We start from the raw sequence: 17,317 nt of genomic DNA, 5'->3' as shown, positions 1-17,317 counted from the left end.
GACTTATGACCATCCATAATTGGGGCTGGAGTTTCGATTGGTAAGTGATACGGTTGTCAAATAAGTCGTGATCACATGATTGGACCCTATTTTAAAACAATTTCTACTGCAGTCATTAAACAAATCAGGCATCGTTAAACCAATTTGCAAGGCTTGTTATTGAGAACCACTGCAGAAGTGCTAACTCTGCAATTGCCTTAATACAGTGAAAATTACAGTTTCCATATATAAAAACATACCTATAAAGAATGTAAAGCAATATTTTATAGGACTAATTTTCCGTAAACAAATGTAATCCGTCTTACAAAATTAAAGGTACATATTTGAATCATTGTTAAAAAGATAGCAATGTTGTCAGAATGGGATAAATTCTAGCATCAAACTGAGTTTCTGCAATCCCAGTTAAAGCAGGCAACTTATGCTCTTTCTAATATTTGTTTATCCAGTTGCCTCTTTCAAGATCTTATTTCCTCTTTATTTTGGTCCAAACATGTCTGCCTCTGTTTCTAGTGCCATGGTCAGCAAATAATTTTGCTAGATGCCTAACTCGGAGAAGGAAGTTAAATTTCACTCTCAGAAAAAACGCTTACAAACAGATTCTGGGACCACAGACATTATTTTCTCCATGCAAGCAACTTAGTTCCTGGGTGGATACACTAAACAATCGGGTAAGCTATCTTCGTTTAATTCTTATGTATGGGCAATTTAGCCATTATTTAAGCATACTTCCTGCAAGGCTAAAATGTAATTGACCAGATGGAATCCCTTTGGCATCTATGAGATACCAGTTACTGAACTCTCAAATGAGGAATGCTCAGATGCATCCTCAGATTGATAATGAGACTAGACAACCTGTTACTCATTGGGTAATCGTTTCAGAAATGTTTTCTTACCTAGACTGAGAAACAAAATGACCACAGGTGGGCAAAAGAGTAGTAGAAGCAGGAGCGACTTCAGACCTCCTGCCAGCTTTCCCTTTGAGTTTTCTTGTAAGAAGCTAGCAGGGAGCATCAGAAATTCTTCCTCCCCTCCCCTATCCTATTTGTAGGTCCAAAAGTATATATGTTTACTATGAATGGGTGCACATTTCCCATGAAATAAAACTCTCCATTAATGTTCCCCCATCCCAGCATGATAAAAAATACTTTTGTAAAACTTGATCCTATCCCATATACATTCAGAATTTAAAACTGTACGTTATGCTTAATGAACAGAGCAATCTCTGTTATGTATAGCTGTAAGTAGTTTTACAGAAACCGTATAGGCTTCCCCACTACGGTCTGTTCAGTTGGGTAAACCTTCCTTTTGTTGTGCTAGGATTGAAGGTAGCCGGAGAACTGGCCCTACCCAGGTAGGGCTCCTTTAGCAACTGACACGTTTAGTGGCCATTCACAGTTACAACTGTGGTAAAAAATAACTATGCGACTGATCCTTGCAAGTTATGACCTTTGCAAGTCTGTAAAAACTTAAATAAGATCAGAAGCACATTCGGGTTCCACTTAGCAACTGCCTCACTTAACAATTGACTTGCCAGTCACAATTGTGGTTGCTACATGAGGACTATCTCTGGTACAACTCTTACCATTGCTGCTTGTATGAACACTTGCCTAGCAAAAGTAAAGAACAGGCTAGAGTAAAAATTGTTCAACTACAACAGACATTCTACAGATTGCCCCATTTTATAACTTTTCTCACCACATATTTTTTTAAAAAACAAATTTTATTCAGTTTTTCACATTAAAAACAATCTCTTTTTAGTGGACAACGTATTTCCGGGTCATCACCTTTATATACAAATATGACAGCAATTATACATTCATATATGCATACTTAATTCTATTATTACCTTTTCCATTCCAAATTTTCAGTAAGGAGAGAAACAAACACATTAATTCTAGCCTCTTTCATTAATCTCAATCGAAACATCTTTTTGTTTCATTTCAATTATTTCAAATATAATCCTTTAATATTTATTTTAAAAATAAAGATAAACAATATGTGCTTGTCTAATAATAATGATAAAAAGGTTACCAATGTCTCTCCTTGCTTTTAATAGTCTACATTAACTTATTAATTTCGTTGGTTCTTTAGTCTGTCATATTCCCTTTCCATTACACATTCTTTTTATAAATTCTAGATTAATACAAATTTTAACACTAAAGGAAAAAAAAACAAGTATAGGTTTCCCCCCTTTTACTGCTTTGAGTGTGACACCTCAATGATTAAAATATACCTTTATTCCCTCATCTTGATTCCCAATAAACGATTATTTTTAAGAAGTTACAATAATAATCATTACATCTTTTCATTTGGATTCCACAGCATATTTTCCCCCCTTAATTTTTAATAAGAGTTATCAGTATCTATATTACCCTATTTTCTAAATATTTTTAATTGCAGAAATATTCTTATTACCCCTTGTCACCCTGCAGAATCCCCTTTTTAATTCATCAACCATTATCTCTGAAAAAACAATTTCTTTTCAACATTTTACTATTTCCGTATTTCTTTATTTCATGCACCTGTTTCTTACTGCTTCTCCTCCCCCTCTTTTCCCCATATCTTTTCTCATTCCAGTTTATATCCCTCTCTTTCTTAATATCTTCCTTTCCCCTTTTCTGCTGGGTCTTTCTGCCTTTCCCGACTTCACAGGTATTCCCTTTGATTGCCTTCTTAAATCTCAACTTTTTAACCTTTCTTCTTTCCCCACTTCTTTGTAGTGTTCTTTGTGTTAATTGTCTATTTAAAATGTCTTTTATGCCTGTTTATTGCCAAGATATTTTAGTCCAATTTAATTAAATCTTTAGTTCCAGCTTCTTCCTTTCCCAGTTCGAAGCCCCGCTTAGCTGTCAAAAATATTTTCTTTTTTTTTTCCTGTCCCTTTGTAATTTCGCTGCTCACTTTTCTTTTCTTAAAAATTCCATGTTACCTTAATCCTGGGGTACTTTTGTTTAGTTGTATTGCCCAGTTGTCCCGATTCAGATGTTATCCACCTCTTTCTTCTCTCTTGCACAAATCTTAATCCAGCTGAGTCCTCCTCTTCGGGGTGGCCATTTTAAACCACTGCTGCAGTCGTCTTCGGGGAGACCAAAACCAGGAGGGGAGATGCGGCTCCCCTCAACCTGGCTTGCGGCTTCCCCTTACTCCGCCGCCCCTCCAAGGCAGCTTCAGCCCCTAATCGTAATGATCGGGGCTCTCCAACGAAAGAGCACGGACCATAGCCGTAGAGAGTCGCAATCTACGGTCCGTCAGCGAGGAGGCTCTGCCTTCTATTTCAACTTTTCTCACCACATTTGTTGAGTGAATCACTGCGGTCCTTAAATTAGTAAATGGTTGTTAAGTGACCCTAGCTTTCCCATTGACTTTGCTTGACAGAAGGTCACAAAAGGTGATCACATGGCCCTGAAACATTGCAACCTTCATAAATATGAGTCAGTTGCCAAGAGTCTGAATTTTGACCACATGACCATGGAGATGTTGCAACAGACGTTAAGTGTGAAAAATAGTCATAAGCCACTTTTTTCAGGGCTGTTTTAACTTTGAACAGTCATTAAATGAGCTGTTGTAATTTGAGGAACACCTATAGTTGTTTAGGTTTACAGAAAATCTTTGACTTAGGACCACAATTGAGGCAGGAATTTCTGTTGCTAAGCAAGGCAGTCATAAAGCCCAACATCACATGCCAGCATGGATTAGTGATGACAATTTGAAACTCCAGACACATGTGAGTCATTAAATGAGAAGCAATGGAGTTCCCAGCCTGGCTGAGCAGTGTGGCACAAAGGGCTACTCACTGCCTCAGATGGCCCCAGCCACCCCAGCCTATTCCTAGTCGCAGCCGCCCTGGCCACCTTGGCACGCCAAAGCCCCTGCTGTCTGTGTTCTGCTATCCTAGCTGGCCATTGCCATCTTCTTGGTCTCGCTGCAAGCAAAGCATGGGTGGTTTGGCCCCTTCAAGAGGCAGTTGCTGACCATGTGAAGCTTCTCCCCCAAATCTCATGAGGACATCACCATGCACAACCAGGAAGAAAGCTTCCTGCAGTATCCTATATACAAGGGGGGGGGGGAAGCAAAGCACCCCCATGGACATTATTGCAGCAAGTGGCTGTGAAATGCCTGAATTTTGAGCGCATGAGAACGGGGGTGCTGCAATGGCTGTAATCTCAGGGACAGGTTGTAAGCCCCTTCGTTCAGTGCTGCCCTGACTTTGAACAGTTGCTGAACAAATCATCATAAGTCAAGAAATACTAGTATAAGCAGCTTCCAGGAGAACGCTAACTCCACACCCACCCTCCATCATGGAGGGAGAGATCCTTGGGACAAAATAGTAGGCAAAGAACAGAAGAACAACTAATAACATTAACTTTTATGGTGCAAGGTGACTACAGGCAGGGTTGGGATTCAACCGGTGTTGTTCTGTCTTTAATTTCCTGGCTGAATATAAAGAGTTAGATAAACTCTACAAAGGCTTCCATACAAAGTTTCTTTGTTGGATTGTAATAGGCATCCTCAAGGTATAACTCACAGTTATGTTGAGATTCATCTAATGTCCAATCTTTGCATAGTCGTCTTCATAGTGTGAAAATATAGTTATTTTCATCCCATAACGATGGAGCAAAGGGAAAGACACCAGCACGATGCTGGGGTCCAAGCAAGAATAAAGGAAACTCCCCCAACCCAACCAAGGGTCAATTCAGTGACCAATCAGGATTACAGATGTGATCACATGACATGAACTACATTTCCCATGAGGCATTAATTACATTTACCGTGAGGCATTCCCTTAAGGGGACAGCTCCCAATTCCCAATTAACTATATACTGTCTGAACAGCACAGGTGTTACTACTGGTTCGTTGATGCTCCGAGCGCATGTAAAAAACCTTAAGCTGTGCTGCCCGGACAGCTGAAAAGCGCTGCGCGTGGGTGCGCAGCATTTGAAAAGCCACTTTTTTACTCCTTTTTAAATCTTAGCTGTGCCATGCAAAGCAGCTGAGGTTGAAAAAGCAGGAAATAAAGGACAGGTAAGAGCCTGGGCAGGTGGGTGGGCCAAACAGCAGCAGACACAGAACCGGTTCTGTGTCTGCTGCTCTTCGGAACTACCGGTTCTGAAGTAGCATCTCACCCCTAACCACAGGTGAACTTTAGGACCACAATGGAGCCCCAACTTTCTGTTACGTGAGACATTTATTAAATAAATTTTGCCTTTTTTTGCCACCGTTAAGTGAATCACTGTAATTGATACGTTAGTAAGACAATTGTTAAGTGAATCTGGCTTCCCCATTGATTTTGCTTGTCAAAAGGTCGCAAGAGGGGATCGCATGACCCTGGGACATAGCATCAGTCGTAAGTATGAACTAGTTGCCAAGCACCTGAATTTTGATCAGGTGATCATGGAGATGCTACAAAGGTCGCTAAGTGTGAAAAATGGTCATAAGTCACTTTTTTCAGTGCTGTTGTAACTTTCAGCGAGCACTAAATGAATAAGTTGAGGGCTACCTGTACTCAATAGCTGCCCATCACAGGACTTTCCCTTCTTGCACATCCACGTTCCGTGCCTCCATGTTGCTTTCTTCTCCCCAACCCCAAACCATTATTTTATAATTGATGATTTTAATATTTTTATTTGTAAGCCACCCAGAGCTGTTGGATACAAGAAGGGCGGCAAATAAATTTCAGAATAAAATTAAAAAAATAGATAACCGAGGGAATTGAAAATACTTTGCTGTTCCAGTGATAAAATAATATTGTCCTTCTGAAGGAGCCAATCGCCTTCGTGGTTTTGGTGCTACCTGATGTGCTTTGCAAAGCTTTTTGTGGATAGCTGATAGGCAACCCATATGGGGTAGGATCAGCTCACACCCATTGGCTACTTTATACTGGTGCAGACATATTGCATCCTTCTTTCCTCAGCCTTTTAGAGCAATACTGCTTTCTGACCAATGGACTGGTCTGTTTCTTTCAAGCCAGATAGTATTTACTAGTTCTCAAAGCTGTTCCCTGACTTGGGGGCCTGGATAGCCCAAATAGCAGCTGGCCAGCAGCAAGAGCTTGGGGGTGGGGGGGTGAGAAGGACTGTGCCTTGAATCAGTGTAGAATAGAACATAGAATAATAGAGTTGGAAGGGATCTCAGAGGTTTTCTAATCTAACCCCTTGCTCCAGAAGCAGGCCCTATACAGTACCTTTTCAGTGAAAGAGTTTTCTCTTTTCTTATCTGACAGCACTTGTCAGATAAGGTGCTTTAAAATTTAGGCTAAGGGTCTTCAAACTTGGCAAGTTTCAGACTTGTGGACTTCAACTCTCAGAATTCCTGAGCTAACATAATTGAAGGAGGAACTCTGGGAGTTGAAGTCCACAAAAGTCTTAAAGCTGTCAAGTTTGAAGACCCCTGATTTGGGCTGTTCCAGAAAAGCCTTATATCTCAAGGTCCCTTCCAAACTCTGTTAATCTGAACAGAAGCATCCAGGCCAGCAGTTGGTGAGTGGGGGTGGTTGCACAATGGAGTGTAGGAAAGCTGGCCTGAGCAATCTTCTGCAAGCCCTTCAGCTATCTTTGGGATTGCCTCTGAGTAAGGTTTTACAGTAGTGGTGTTCTGAAGAGGTTAAGAGCAGGTTTGCGCAACAGCCCACCCCATGCCTTTAGTTTAGGCTCTTGTTTGGGTTGATCCTAATCTTCTGGCTTCCCGCTTTCCCCAGCCCTCTCTGCCAGCCCCACAGTGAACACCCTCCACCAAAGGGGGTAATTCTGACATTACACAGGCTCAACCATACATCTAACCGTCATAGCAGTGATGTGACTGACAAGACTTTTTTTTTTCCTCCCCTTACTGGCTTTTAAACAGTAGAAGGACATCACGGGCAGTTTTCTGGGAAAATTGGGAAATGTGGCTATCCATCTTCTCCTACAAACTAGGATGTAACAGATGCTCTTGAGAGACTGATAATAAACAAAATAATTTTAATAAAAATAAGATATTTAACAATAATTTAATAAAATATTCATATGTTTAATTATTAAAAATTAATACACTTTTTAAAATTAAAAAAATAAAACAATTTCATAAGAGCGGGAACAGCGAAATCCTTTCTGGTGTAATGTTTAGCTAGAAAGGCAATCGCAGAATTAGTTCTCACCCAACCGTTTAAGACAGAAATCACAATCCTTGGGTTCACGCAGCACTCTAAACCTCAATTGAAACTGGCGCCTTTGGATTAAGCTCTTCAGGTAAAAAAGAAAAAAAAAGTGGACTCCTTTCCTTATTTTAACCCCATTTTATCAAGCTGGCGCCGGATTCTTCAAGGCAGCCAAAGAGCCAGGCGGCAACTCGCGAGAAGCGAAAAGGTTCTTAAAAAGAAGCCGGCCTCGCCGCCTCCGACGGGGCTGACCTCTTTAAGGACCGTCTGCGCGCAATTCCGCCAAGTACACACGTGCAATCCAGACACGCGCGCTCCAGCTTGCACCCCTCTCCTTCAGGCCTGTATCTGCGGCTCCGCGTCTCTCTCTCTCTCTCGCCCCGCTCCCTTCCCTCACGGCTCCCTTCATCATCAGGCTTTATTTTGTCAGCGGTCTCCGGTGAAGATTTTTTTTGGGGGGTGGGGGGGGGTGTCCTGTCCTCCCGACCGCAGCAGCGGGCCTTGCGCACCGGGATTGCGCCTGCGCACGTGAGTGACACACACACACACACACACACGAACGGACGTACTTACACGCGCACACACACACACAGACGGACTTACACGCGCGCACACGCACACGGACGGACTTACACGCGCGCGCACACACACACACACACACACACACATTCTGTCCGCCAAGGGACATGGCCCCGTTTCTTGAGAGCGGAGCGGCTCGCGGGGTCTAGGGAAGGGAGGGGGGCGGGGAAGGAAGGAAGGAGAGAAGGAGTCGAAAGGCGGGACGCCGTCCGGGCGGAGAGGTCTGACCAACAAGAAAGGGCAGCTGCAGTCGCGGCGGCTCCGGGCCGGGCTGCAGGGGAACCCGATGCACGCCACGCCTCGCCTCCCCGGCAAAGGCTTCCAAGGTGAGCGCGGAGGAGTCGCCTGTTCTTGCCTTCCACTCCAAGGGAGCCTTTCTGCCGAAGCAGGGAGGGAGGGAAAGAAGGAAGGAAGGAGAGGGAGACCTCCCCAGCTCTGCCCGCCTCCGTCCCACCGCGGTGGTCGTGGGGGGCGCAGAGGACCCTATCCTCTCCTCCGGCCGTTCTCCGCTTCTCTCCGGACCGCCTGCCGCGTTCTTGGGCCTGTTTCTGGCCTTGGAAAAACTCTCTTGCCTGGGCGTCGTATCGGCCGAGCACGAATTGTGGCATATAGATAGATCTTGGAGAAGAGTTGCTCTGCCTGTATTAGTTTCTTGCCCTTAAAAGGCTTAGGCTGGCTAGGCTGTCGTCACGCTCCAAGGGATTTCCTCCTCTGCCTCTCGCCCACGACCCACCGGATTTCCTCTTTCGGGGGTGGTGGAGGGACCGGGGATGCCTTGGGGGCTGTGGTGGGGTTTCCCACTCTTGTGATCGCGTCCCTTTGTTCCCGCAGGGAGCGCCGATTAAAATAAAAAGCTTGGGCCAAACTCCCAGGAAGTCCAGAAGTCTTCAGTGTCAAAAAAGTTTTTTTTTCTCTTCCCCCAGCTTTTCGTGGGAGATGTATGGCAAGAGTGCCTCTGAGATTCCACCGAGTCCATTTTGTAATTGCTGTCTGTGTGCGCTATCAGATTTACTAGAAGTGGCTGCTTAAACTAGGGGTTTGATGGCCCCATCCCCATTCCCCCTGAACGGTTTCTATTAATCTTACTGTTGTTACAAATGACTATTTCTTTAGTGGGCCCATCCCATTTTTTCTTTTGTTTGTTTGTTTGTTTTGCTCCCCCAGATACTTCCCTGTGTGCCTTCTGTGCATACTTCTAAGGTTTCTGTTGGAGGATGTTTGATCTATACTTCTATCTATACTGCATGTAATACAGCACCCTTGACTGCAGTATATATATAAAATAATCTCTCAATTCTCTCTGTTAGAACAAGATAGTTAAGGTAGGAGGAAGATGGTTACTGGTCTGATCAGGAGCTGAAGTAGAAGAGTGAGCTGCTGTGTTAAAAATAATTGCTGGTCTTTTGACTTTCCTTTGTCTAATGGGACATTGTGAGATTAGGAGAAAGTATTTCGGGCTAGACTTTCTATGGGTCATACTGTACTTTCCTGTGTCTCTGAATGGTTATAATGATAAAAGATACTAGAATCTCAGTTCTTTAACAAGGAAAAGGCAAAAATTCTAAATCTGCAACAGTAAATTATTGGGTTTTATTATTTTAAAAAATCCGTGGTACTGAAGGTAAACTGGATGGCTAAAAAAAGCCTGTTAATATGTTCAGATCTTGCCTAAAAGAATAATTTAACCAAATTATTTATTTTATTTTGAATTGTCTCAGAAAGACAAGGCAATCTTGTACTGACCTAAAATTGTTGCTTTCATTGGGCTATGATATCTATTAAATTGAAATGCCAATTGCTGTTTGAGAGATAGTAATTTACGCCAATTTCTTGTTTATTAAGGTGGTCCTTTATAAGGTTTCTGAATATTTTATTGAAGCAGTTTTAGGAAAAGATCCTCCTCCCCAACTTAAGCTATTACAAACATTAGTATGAATTATATTTGTCCCTTGACTTTATCCCCAAAAGCTCAAGGCAGTGTAAACATCATTTCCCTATTCACCTTTATACTGTTAATAACCTGGAAGGTTAGACTGACGGACAATCACTGCCCCAAAGTCATTTAGTGAATTTTAATAGTTGAGTACTGATTTTAATCTATATGTCTCTAGTTTTAGTCAGGCATTCTTTTCTATAAAAACAGTTTTAAATGTCAAATTTATATCTGCTAGTATTCTGTTTGGGAAAAATATTTTTTATTTATCACAAGGGTTGCTGAAGTTGCATAAGAAAGAGGATGAATTAGTGATTAAGCTTCCTTTCTGCAAAACATATATCTCTGCAAGAAAAAAATAGTTAAGTCAGCTGTTATACTTGACAATTAAGTTATCCAAGGACAGCTTTCCAGGAAGTTTAGTTTGCTTGTGGAAGGACTAAATTCTTCCTGAAAATTTCTTTCAGAAAAACATAGGTAGCATGTCAAAATAAATGAAACTAGAATACACTTTATACTGAAAAAGCAGAGATGCAGCTCAAATTATTCTGACAATTGTATTAATTGCACAGTTAACAAAATATTAATGAACTTTTTAAATATTTAAAGCATTTCAAGTCAATTATTTTTCTGCACATGAAAATAGATGTTTTATCCTCAATCCCTATTAGTTCCCTCCTTTTTCCTATTCTACTTCATGCCATTTTTAAAATCTATATTCCTTTCTGCTCTAGAAATTCAATTTTGGTTCCTTTTTTCTGCTTGAAATTCTTTTGACTTTATTCTTATGTCCTGTTCCATCTCTGCTCTGCCCATTTTTTATATTCCTCATCAATCTAACTGAAAACTGATTCAGATTCCATGCTAAGCCATAGCTGGATTCCAACTATGGAATCCACTTGGTAGTCTGAATCCCTGGGGGAAAAGCAAAATGGGAAGTGATGTGGGCCTTTTCTTACCACATTACTCTCTTAAGGAGAATGGATTGGTTTTTTGTTAAAATGTGTTGTTCCTAGAGGATGTGGCAAAGAACTGCAAATTGTGGGTACTTGGAACACCCCCTCACACCCAGCATAAAATACCAACAGGACAAGGGTGTGGCTTTATTTTGTTTAGGCCTATTGTGAGGAAATGCTGAGGAAGAAAAGATGACCTTGAATAAGGTAACAGATCCCTAGATCTAGAGTAGACAGACTTAATAGCATTAGGAGATTTGTAACTAATCCACTTTTTCAATTTTAATTTAATACTGTAGAGTTGAAAGGAGAGAAGTTAATTTGATTAAGATAAGGCTTATTTCTCTTTTGTATTGTCATTTGTCATTGTTGTTCTGAAACAATTGTGATGGATTGATATAGAGGCCTGTAAACAAATGTTCAAACATAAATCTTCTAAAAATAAATGCAGACAAACACAAACATTGTAAGATAGAAACATGGACTTCTCTGCATAAGATGTAGCTTTATTGTATCAATGTTTATTTCCTTAACAGAGAAAAAAAAAGTTTTTTAAAAGATAGTCATTTTAATTAAGGGATTATTTAATTTTGTCTTTGCTTTTAGATACCTTCTGATTTCTGAGGTTTAAGCCAGGGCAGAGAAGGTACTAGAGTGATTGTGAATGAAAGTGAAATCCATGCATTGATATAAAACATAGTATACTGTATACATCTTATAGACTGAATTGTTGTGTCTTATGCACATATTTAATAGGCGTATATTAAGTTTTTACAATTGGGAATTAATTTTGCTTCAAATGACAACTGAAGGAACATAGAAGAATAGACTTCACTGAATCATAGATTAGTAGAAACTTGGGTTATAAATTTGTGAAAACAGTTATATAGATTTTTTTCCTTTTTAATATTTTAAAATTATTTTAAAACCTTTTTCTATTTGGAAGAAAGTAACATGAGTAGATTGCCATATGTTTTGACTTTTATATATGTTTGCCAGGCAGTTGTGTACAAATTGTAGGTTTTTTTATACAATGAAATGAAAATGTCAGAATCTGACATTAAGGACAAGAATAGTCCTTAATTTTAACAATGTGAAGTAATTGAATTAGCATTTAACCCTCAGTATTTCTCTTGAAAGTGAAGGGATTAATTCCCAAGAGTAGAAAAATAAAGCACAGTTACTTGAGAACTAGGTAGATTGCAGTACTTAGCTGACAGTGGTTAATCTCAAAAAGTAAACTATGTTGGACTGAGATTGTAGTAGGTGGACATTACTAGGAAACCTGAAGATTGGTGATAGACTGGCATTAAGAAAAAAAAATCCAGAAATTAATTAAAATCATCTCTATGCTGTTGTGAGGAAAATTGCATTGATGCATCCATGAAGTCATAAAGGGTTTAGCTTAGCTTGAGGCAATCTTCATTACAGATAGTCCCTCAAATTACAACAGTTTGTTTAGTGATTGTTCAAAGTTACAATGGCGCTGAAAAAAGAGACTTATGACCATTTTTCACACTTATGACGGTTGCAGCATCCCCATGATCAGATGATTTACATTCTGGTGTTTGACAATCGGTTCATATTTATGACCGTTGCAGTGTTCCGGGGTCATGTGATCCCCTTTTGCGATCATCTGACAAGCTTAACAACCATGTTACTAATTTAACAACTGCAGTGATTCACTTAACTAATGTGGCAAGAAAAGTCGTAGACTGGGACAAAACTCACTTAACAAATTTCTCACTTAGCAACATAAATTCTGGACTCAGTTATGGTTGTAAGTGGAGGACTAACTGTATTTTAAAGAATTTAAGCAGAAAAAAACTATTTCCAAATAAGTTTGGCTAGATGTGTTTACATTTTCTGATCTTTTAAAGACTTTCTTCTCCTCCATGCTGCATCGAGAGCCCGGGACAGGTTGACTCCTTCCTATGATGTCATAGCTGAGTCTGTACTAAGATATAAAAGCCAGCCCCCGGGAGAGACCCCAGCTTTTGACTCAGCTCCTTTCAGTCAGTAGCTGTGTCTCTGAAAGCGTTCTGTTAGATAGCAATCACCAGCGATCTTCAGTACTTTTTTCCTCTCTTCAAGCAGCTCCCAGGGATCTGGGCAGCTGCTCTTCCAGAGAACAGGGCTCTCTCTCTCTCTCTCTCTCTCTCCTGCAAGTTGGGAGCAGCGTCACAGAGCTCTGTGCAGGCAAGCTGGGCAGCGTCTGCAGACCTCCCCCACGCCTGCAGTTTGGAGGGATTGTAAACACGATCGGCAAACTGACAAGAGCTCAAGCCAGCTGATCGTGTAGCTGGTTGCTGTGTTTTTCCCTTGCTGACTTCGCTCGGGGCTCTGTATAGCCTAAGGAGCGATTCTTCAATCTTGGAGCCTGTTTTCCTGTAGTCAGAGGCCATCTTGGATTCAAGCCTTCCACCACGAGGTGAGCGGCCATTTTGTAAGCCCGGGGGCCATTTATACCCTAAGGGGCTTAATAGAAAAATTTCTAAACAGCTTCTTTCCAACGCAAGAGCCTTTATTTTACAAATGGAGCAAGATAAGGCTCTGGCAGAGCTTTCCCCCCCCCAGTGGAACAGTCTCTTAAGCCCAATAGGAGAAAAAGACGTAGGCAACGCACCCAATCAGTCCAGAGGGAGGTGGCTGCTAAAATCAAAGCTAAGGCTCTAGCCCCTAAGAAGGCAACTCAGGCTGAATTGAAGGCAGAGAAGCGCAGACATGCAGCTCTAGAGAGGCAGTTCAACAGAACTATTCAACAGAAGGGAGTGCAACTACAGCATGTTTCAGGTGATACTCGTGGGACCCAACCAAGCCCTCCTGGGGAGGAGAAGTTATCTATGAGCCTTTCCATCCTCCATCCTGGTCTCCTGAGGCTCTTGCAGTACAATGATCCTCAGGATTTAAGCAGATCTGGGCCTTATTTCCAACAGGCTTCTGTGCCCTATGCTCCTCCCCCTCCCTCCAGGCCTCGAACCTCTCCTCAATCTAGGCCTGAAGCCACCTTCACTCCCACAGCAGCGGCCTTCTGCCTCTACCTTTGAGCATAGACCAAGGGATATCCAAGATGTAGTCTCATCAGCCATTAGGCAGGGATTGGCTGAAGGCTTCAAGCAAATTCTTCAACCCCTGGAAAGGGTTCAGGACCTTCTCCCTTCTCAATCTATAAGTTCCTTGCCTCATCATCCTGATTTACACAGGCCTCAGGACCTCAGGGTCCATTCTTCTCTACCAGAATGGGAGGAGGTTGATGAGGAAGGAAGGCCTTCACCATCTGAACACAGTTACTCCTCTCATTCAGAGTGTGAAGAGGGTGAGATTTTTGACCAAAATCTTTCAGAGGAAGAGGCTTCTCGCCCAGAGCAGACATCCTCTGCATTGGTCTTCAAACCTACTCTCTTCAGACCATTACTCAGCAAGGTCTTGGTCACTGCCAAGCTGTCGCCAGAGGAAGTGGCTCCCGAGCCACAAGGAAATCCCTCTAGCCAAGGGGATTCGCTCTTCTTCAAGCCTGTAGAGCATGCACAGGTTTTGCCTTCTCCCATTTTGTTCCTGGATATTGTCAAGGAACAGTGCGCTTCTCCTTTGGCAGGTCCTCACCCATCTTCTTTAAATAAGCGTTTCTACAATGTCAGCACAGCTCTGGACAATGTCCTGGCAGTGCCTTCTGTTGACATTCTGGCCTCGTTCTCATCTTCTGGCACTCCCACAGAGCCAGAAGATATCCTGAAACCGGATGATAAACGTTCCGAACAGACCCTCAAGCGCAATCACCAGGCTGCTGCTTGGGCTGTTCAGGCTTCAACAGCAGCATCCTTCTTCACCAGGGCATCCATACGGTGGCTGCGCCAAATCCAGAATAGATTGCCTGCTTCTGACCTTCGGTCTCACCAAGACCTTAATAAGATTATTGCAGCGGCGGAATTCACTGTGGATGCCACTCTCAATTCCGCCAAATTTGCATCCAAGGCCATGGCATCTTCTGTAGCAGCAAGAAGACTTTTATGGCTCCGAAATTGGCAGGCGGAGTCACGCCAAAAATGGAAGCTGGCTTCAGTTCCTTTTGCAGGCGATAGGCTTTTTGGCGATGCTCTGGAACCTTATCTCATCGAAACCAGAGATAAACATAAAATTCTCTCTTCCTCTGGGAAGAAAGCCGACTATTGCCCTGCTCCGTATCACCCTCCTGCCTTCCGAGCGGAGACCTCATCTCGCTTCCCCCGCTCTCACAGGCCATACTCCCAACGCCAAGACCAACGGGCGAAAACATCTGGCAGGCAACAACCTGGTAAACGGCCCTTTCGGGGGGGAGGGGGTCGTTCCTTCCGTCGCTCTAAGTAATCCCTCGTTCTCCCCACCCATTGGAGGTCACCTAGCCTTCTTTGCCTCCAACTGGGAGGAGTCAATGACGGACGCCTGGGTGCTCAGCACTATTAGGTCAGAGTTACAATTGGACTTCCTAACCCCACCCCACCCAAAATTTTTGATCTGTCCTGTGTCTCGGGACATTTCCAGGCAAGCCCTCATGAATCAGGCCATTCAGCACCTTCTTGAAATCAGGGCTATTCAACCTGTTCCCCCGTCTCAACGGGGACGTGGGCTTTACTCTCACCTTTTCATCGTTCCCAAAGCCTCAGGGGGGTGGCGAGCCATCCTGATCTAAAATTTCTCAACCAATTTGTAAAATACAGGCGATTTAAAATGCAGACTCTGCATTCTATTTTAGAGAGCGTTCGGGAGGGCGACCTCCTCTCTTCCATTGATCTCACTGAGGCTTACCTCCACATTGCAATTCGGCCTCATCATCGCCAGTTTCTCCGTTTCTGTTATCAGAATACCTATTACCAGTATCGAGCACTTCCCTTCGGCCTCTCATCGGCTCCAAGGGTCTTCACAAAGGTTCTGGCAGCACTGGTGGCATCTCTGCGTTCTATTCCAGTGAGGATCCAATGCTACTTGGATGACATTTTGATTCTTTCCTCTTCCATCCTTGTGGCCTATCGGGATCTGCAAATTACCCTGTCATGTCTCCAGAGCCACGGATTTTCCATCAACACCAAAAAGAGCCAGCTCTCTCCTACAACCAAATTGCAACACTTGGGAGCAGTCATCGATACCATGTCGTGCCAGGTTTTCCTGTCCCCAGCTCGTGGAAAGAGCCTTGCAGAGATCATCAGCCACTCCAGCAACATCAAATTGTCCCCCTGTCACTGCTGTCCAAACTTCTGGGGAAGATGGTTTCTTGTATTGGCATCGTCCCGTGGGCTCGGCTCCACTCCCGAGCTCTCCAATGGTTCCTGCTTCTCTACCAACGAGCAGGAACCAGCCACTCATCCATCAAGGTCCCACTCCCGCCACAAATCCAGAGATCTCTCAATTGGTGGCATTCCCCATCTATCTGGAGGGGACTCCTGTTCAGGGACCCAGACAGGCTAGTGATAACCACCGATGCCAGCCTCCTGGGTTGGGGTTCCCATATGCAGGGCCAGATAGCTCAGGGCGTTTGGTCCAGATTGGAACAGACCCTTCCCATAAATTGGCTAGAGCTCAGAGCTATTTTTCTGGCTCTCAAGCATTTCAGGCAATCAGTGACCGGCTCTCATGTTCTAGTCCTTATGGACAACATGGCTGCAAAGGCTCATGTCAACCGGCAAGTGGGGACGAGGTCCAAAGCCCTCATGAGAGAGGCTCTAGGGCTGGGGTTATGGGCAGAGAAACACCTGTTATCGATCTTGGTGGACCACATCTCCAGGGTTGACAACTCCCAGGCCGACTGGCTCAGCAGGAGCCTAGTCGACCAGGCAGAATGGTCCATTCCTCCGTCTCTATTCAGGGATCTTTCCCTCAGATTCGGAACACCGGAGGTGGATCTTTTCTCCACTCCTCAAAACGCTCAAGTCACCAGTTTCTTCACCAGGTTTCCTTGCCAGGGAGCGGAGGGGACCAATGCTCTTCAGTGCAGATGGCCCAAGGGTCTCCTCTACGCCTTTCCCCCGCTTCCCATCATTCTGGCAGTAATTTGGAAGATGTTGGAGGAACGTGCGGAGCTCCTCCTCCTGGCACTCTATTGGCCAAGGAGGCCCTGGTTTGCAGACCTGGTCAACCTATCAGTGGCTTCTCCTTGGAGGATCCCTGCCAATCTAATCTCCCTTCACCAGGGGGCCTGCTCCACCCAGAGCCCCAGTGGTTCAAGCTGACCGTGTGACACTTGAGCGGCAGCGTCTAGAGGTGGCTCATCTTCCTGAAAGGGTCATCACCACTATCCTGGCTTCTTGCAAAGCTTCTACAAGGCGCATCTATGATGCCACCTGGAAGGCTTTTTCCCGATGGTGCCTCAGGGAGGGTCTTTCTCCTGCTTCAGCCTAGTTGGCAGAAGTTCTTAGCTTCCTTCAGCATGGGCTGGAGAAAGGTTTGGCCCCCAACACCTTACGCAGGCAGGTTGTGGCCCTCTCCTCAGTCCTTTCATGGGGTTCGCTTCCTTCCTTATCCCATCACACTTCAGTCAGGAGGTTTTTGAAAGGGGCTTCCAACATGCACCCTCCGGTGGTTCACAGGTATCCTTCCTGGGACCTTCATTTGGTCCTTAATGCCCTTACAAAGCCCCCCTTTGAACCCCTTAGAACAGTGTCTCTCCGTTTCCTGACTCTGAAGGTAGTGTTCCTTGTTGCCATCACTTCTGCCAGGAGGGTTTCCGAGCTTGCTGCCCTTTCCATC

General features: G+C 43.7%; 1 protein-coding gene across 4 annotated transcripts in view; it reads left to right on the top strand.

Annotated features, from left to right (window-relative positions):
* Nucleotides 1-609: 609 nt before the first annotated feature.
* Nucleotides 610-17,317, top strand: part of EVI5 (ecotropic viral integration site 5) — an 85,324-nt gene continuing 68,616 nt past the window's right edge. For 2 of the 4 annotated variants that reach the window (XM_087960615.1, XM_087960613.1), the window contains exon 1: nt 610-668. The gene's annotated coding sequence lies outside the window, so the exon portion shown is untranslated. Of the gene's footprint in view, nt 669-7,420; nt 8,038-17,317 lie in introns of those variants that run through there. The other 2 variants (XM_026674098.2, XM_026674095.2) reach the window with 1 other exon arrangement.

This window comes from Notechis scutatus, chromosome 3, assembly GCF_049901735.1.
Source record: "Notechis scutatus isolate UNSWTSFEM ecotype Mainland chromosome 3, rNotScu1.2, whole genome shotgun sequence".
Lineage (NCBI taxonomy): Eukaryota > Metazoa > Chordata > Lepidosauria > Squamata > Elapidae > Notechis > Notechis scutatus.
Note: the sequence above shows the minus strand (reverse complement) of the source record. Positions and strands in the feature narration are given on the sequence as shown.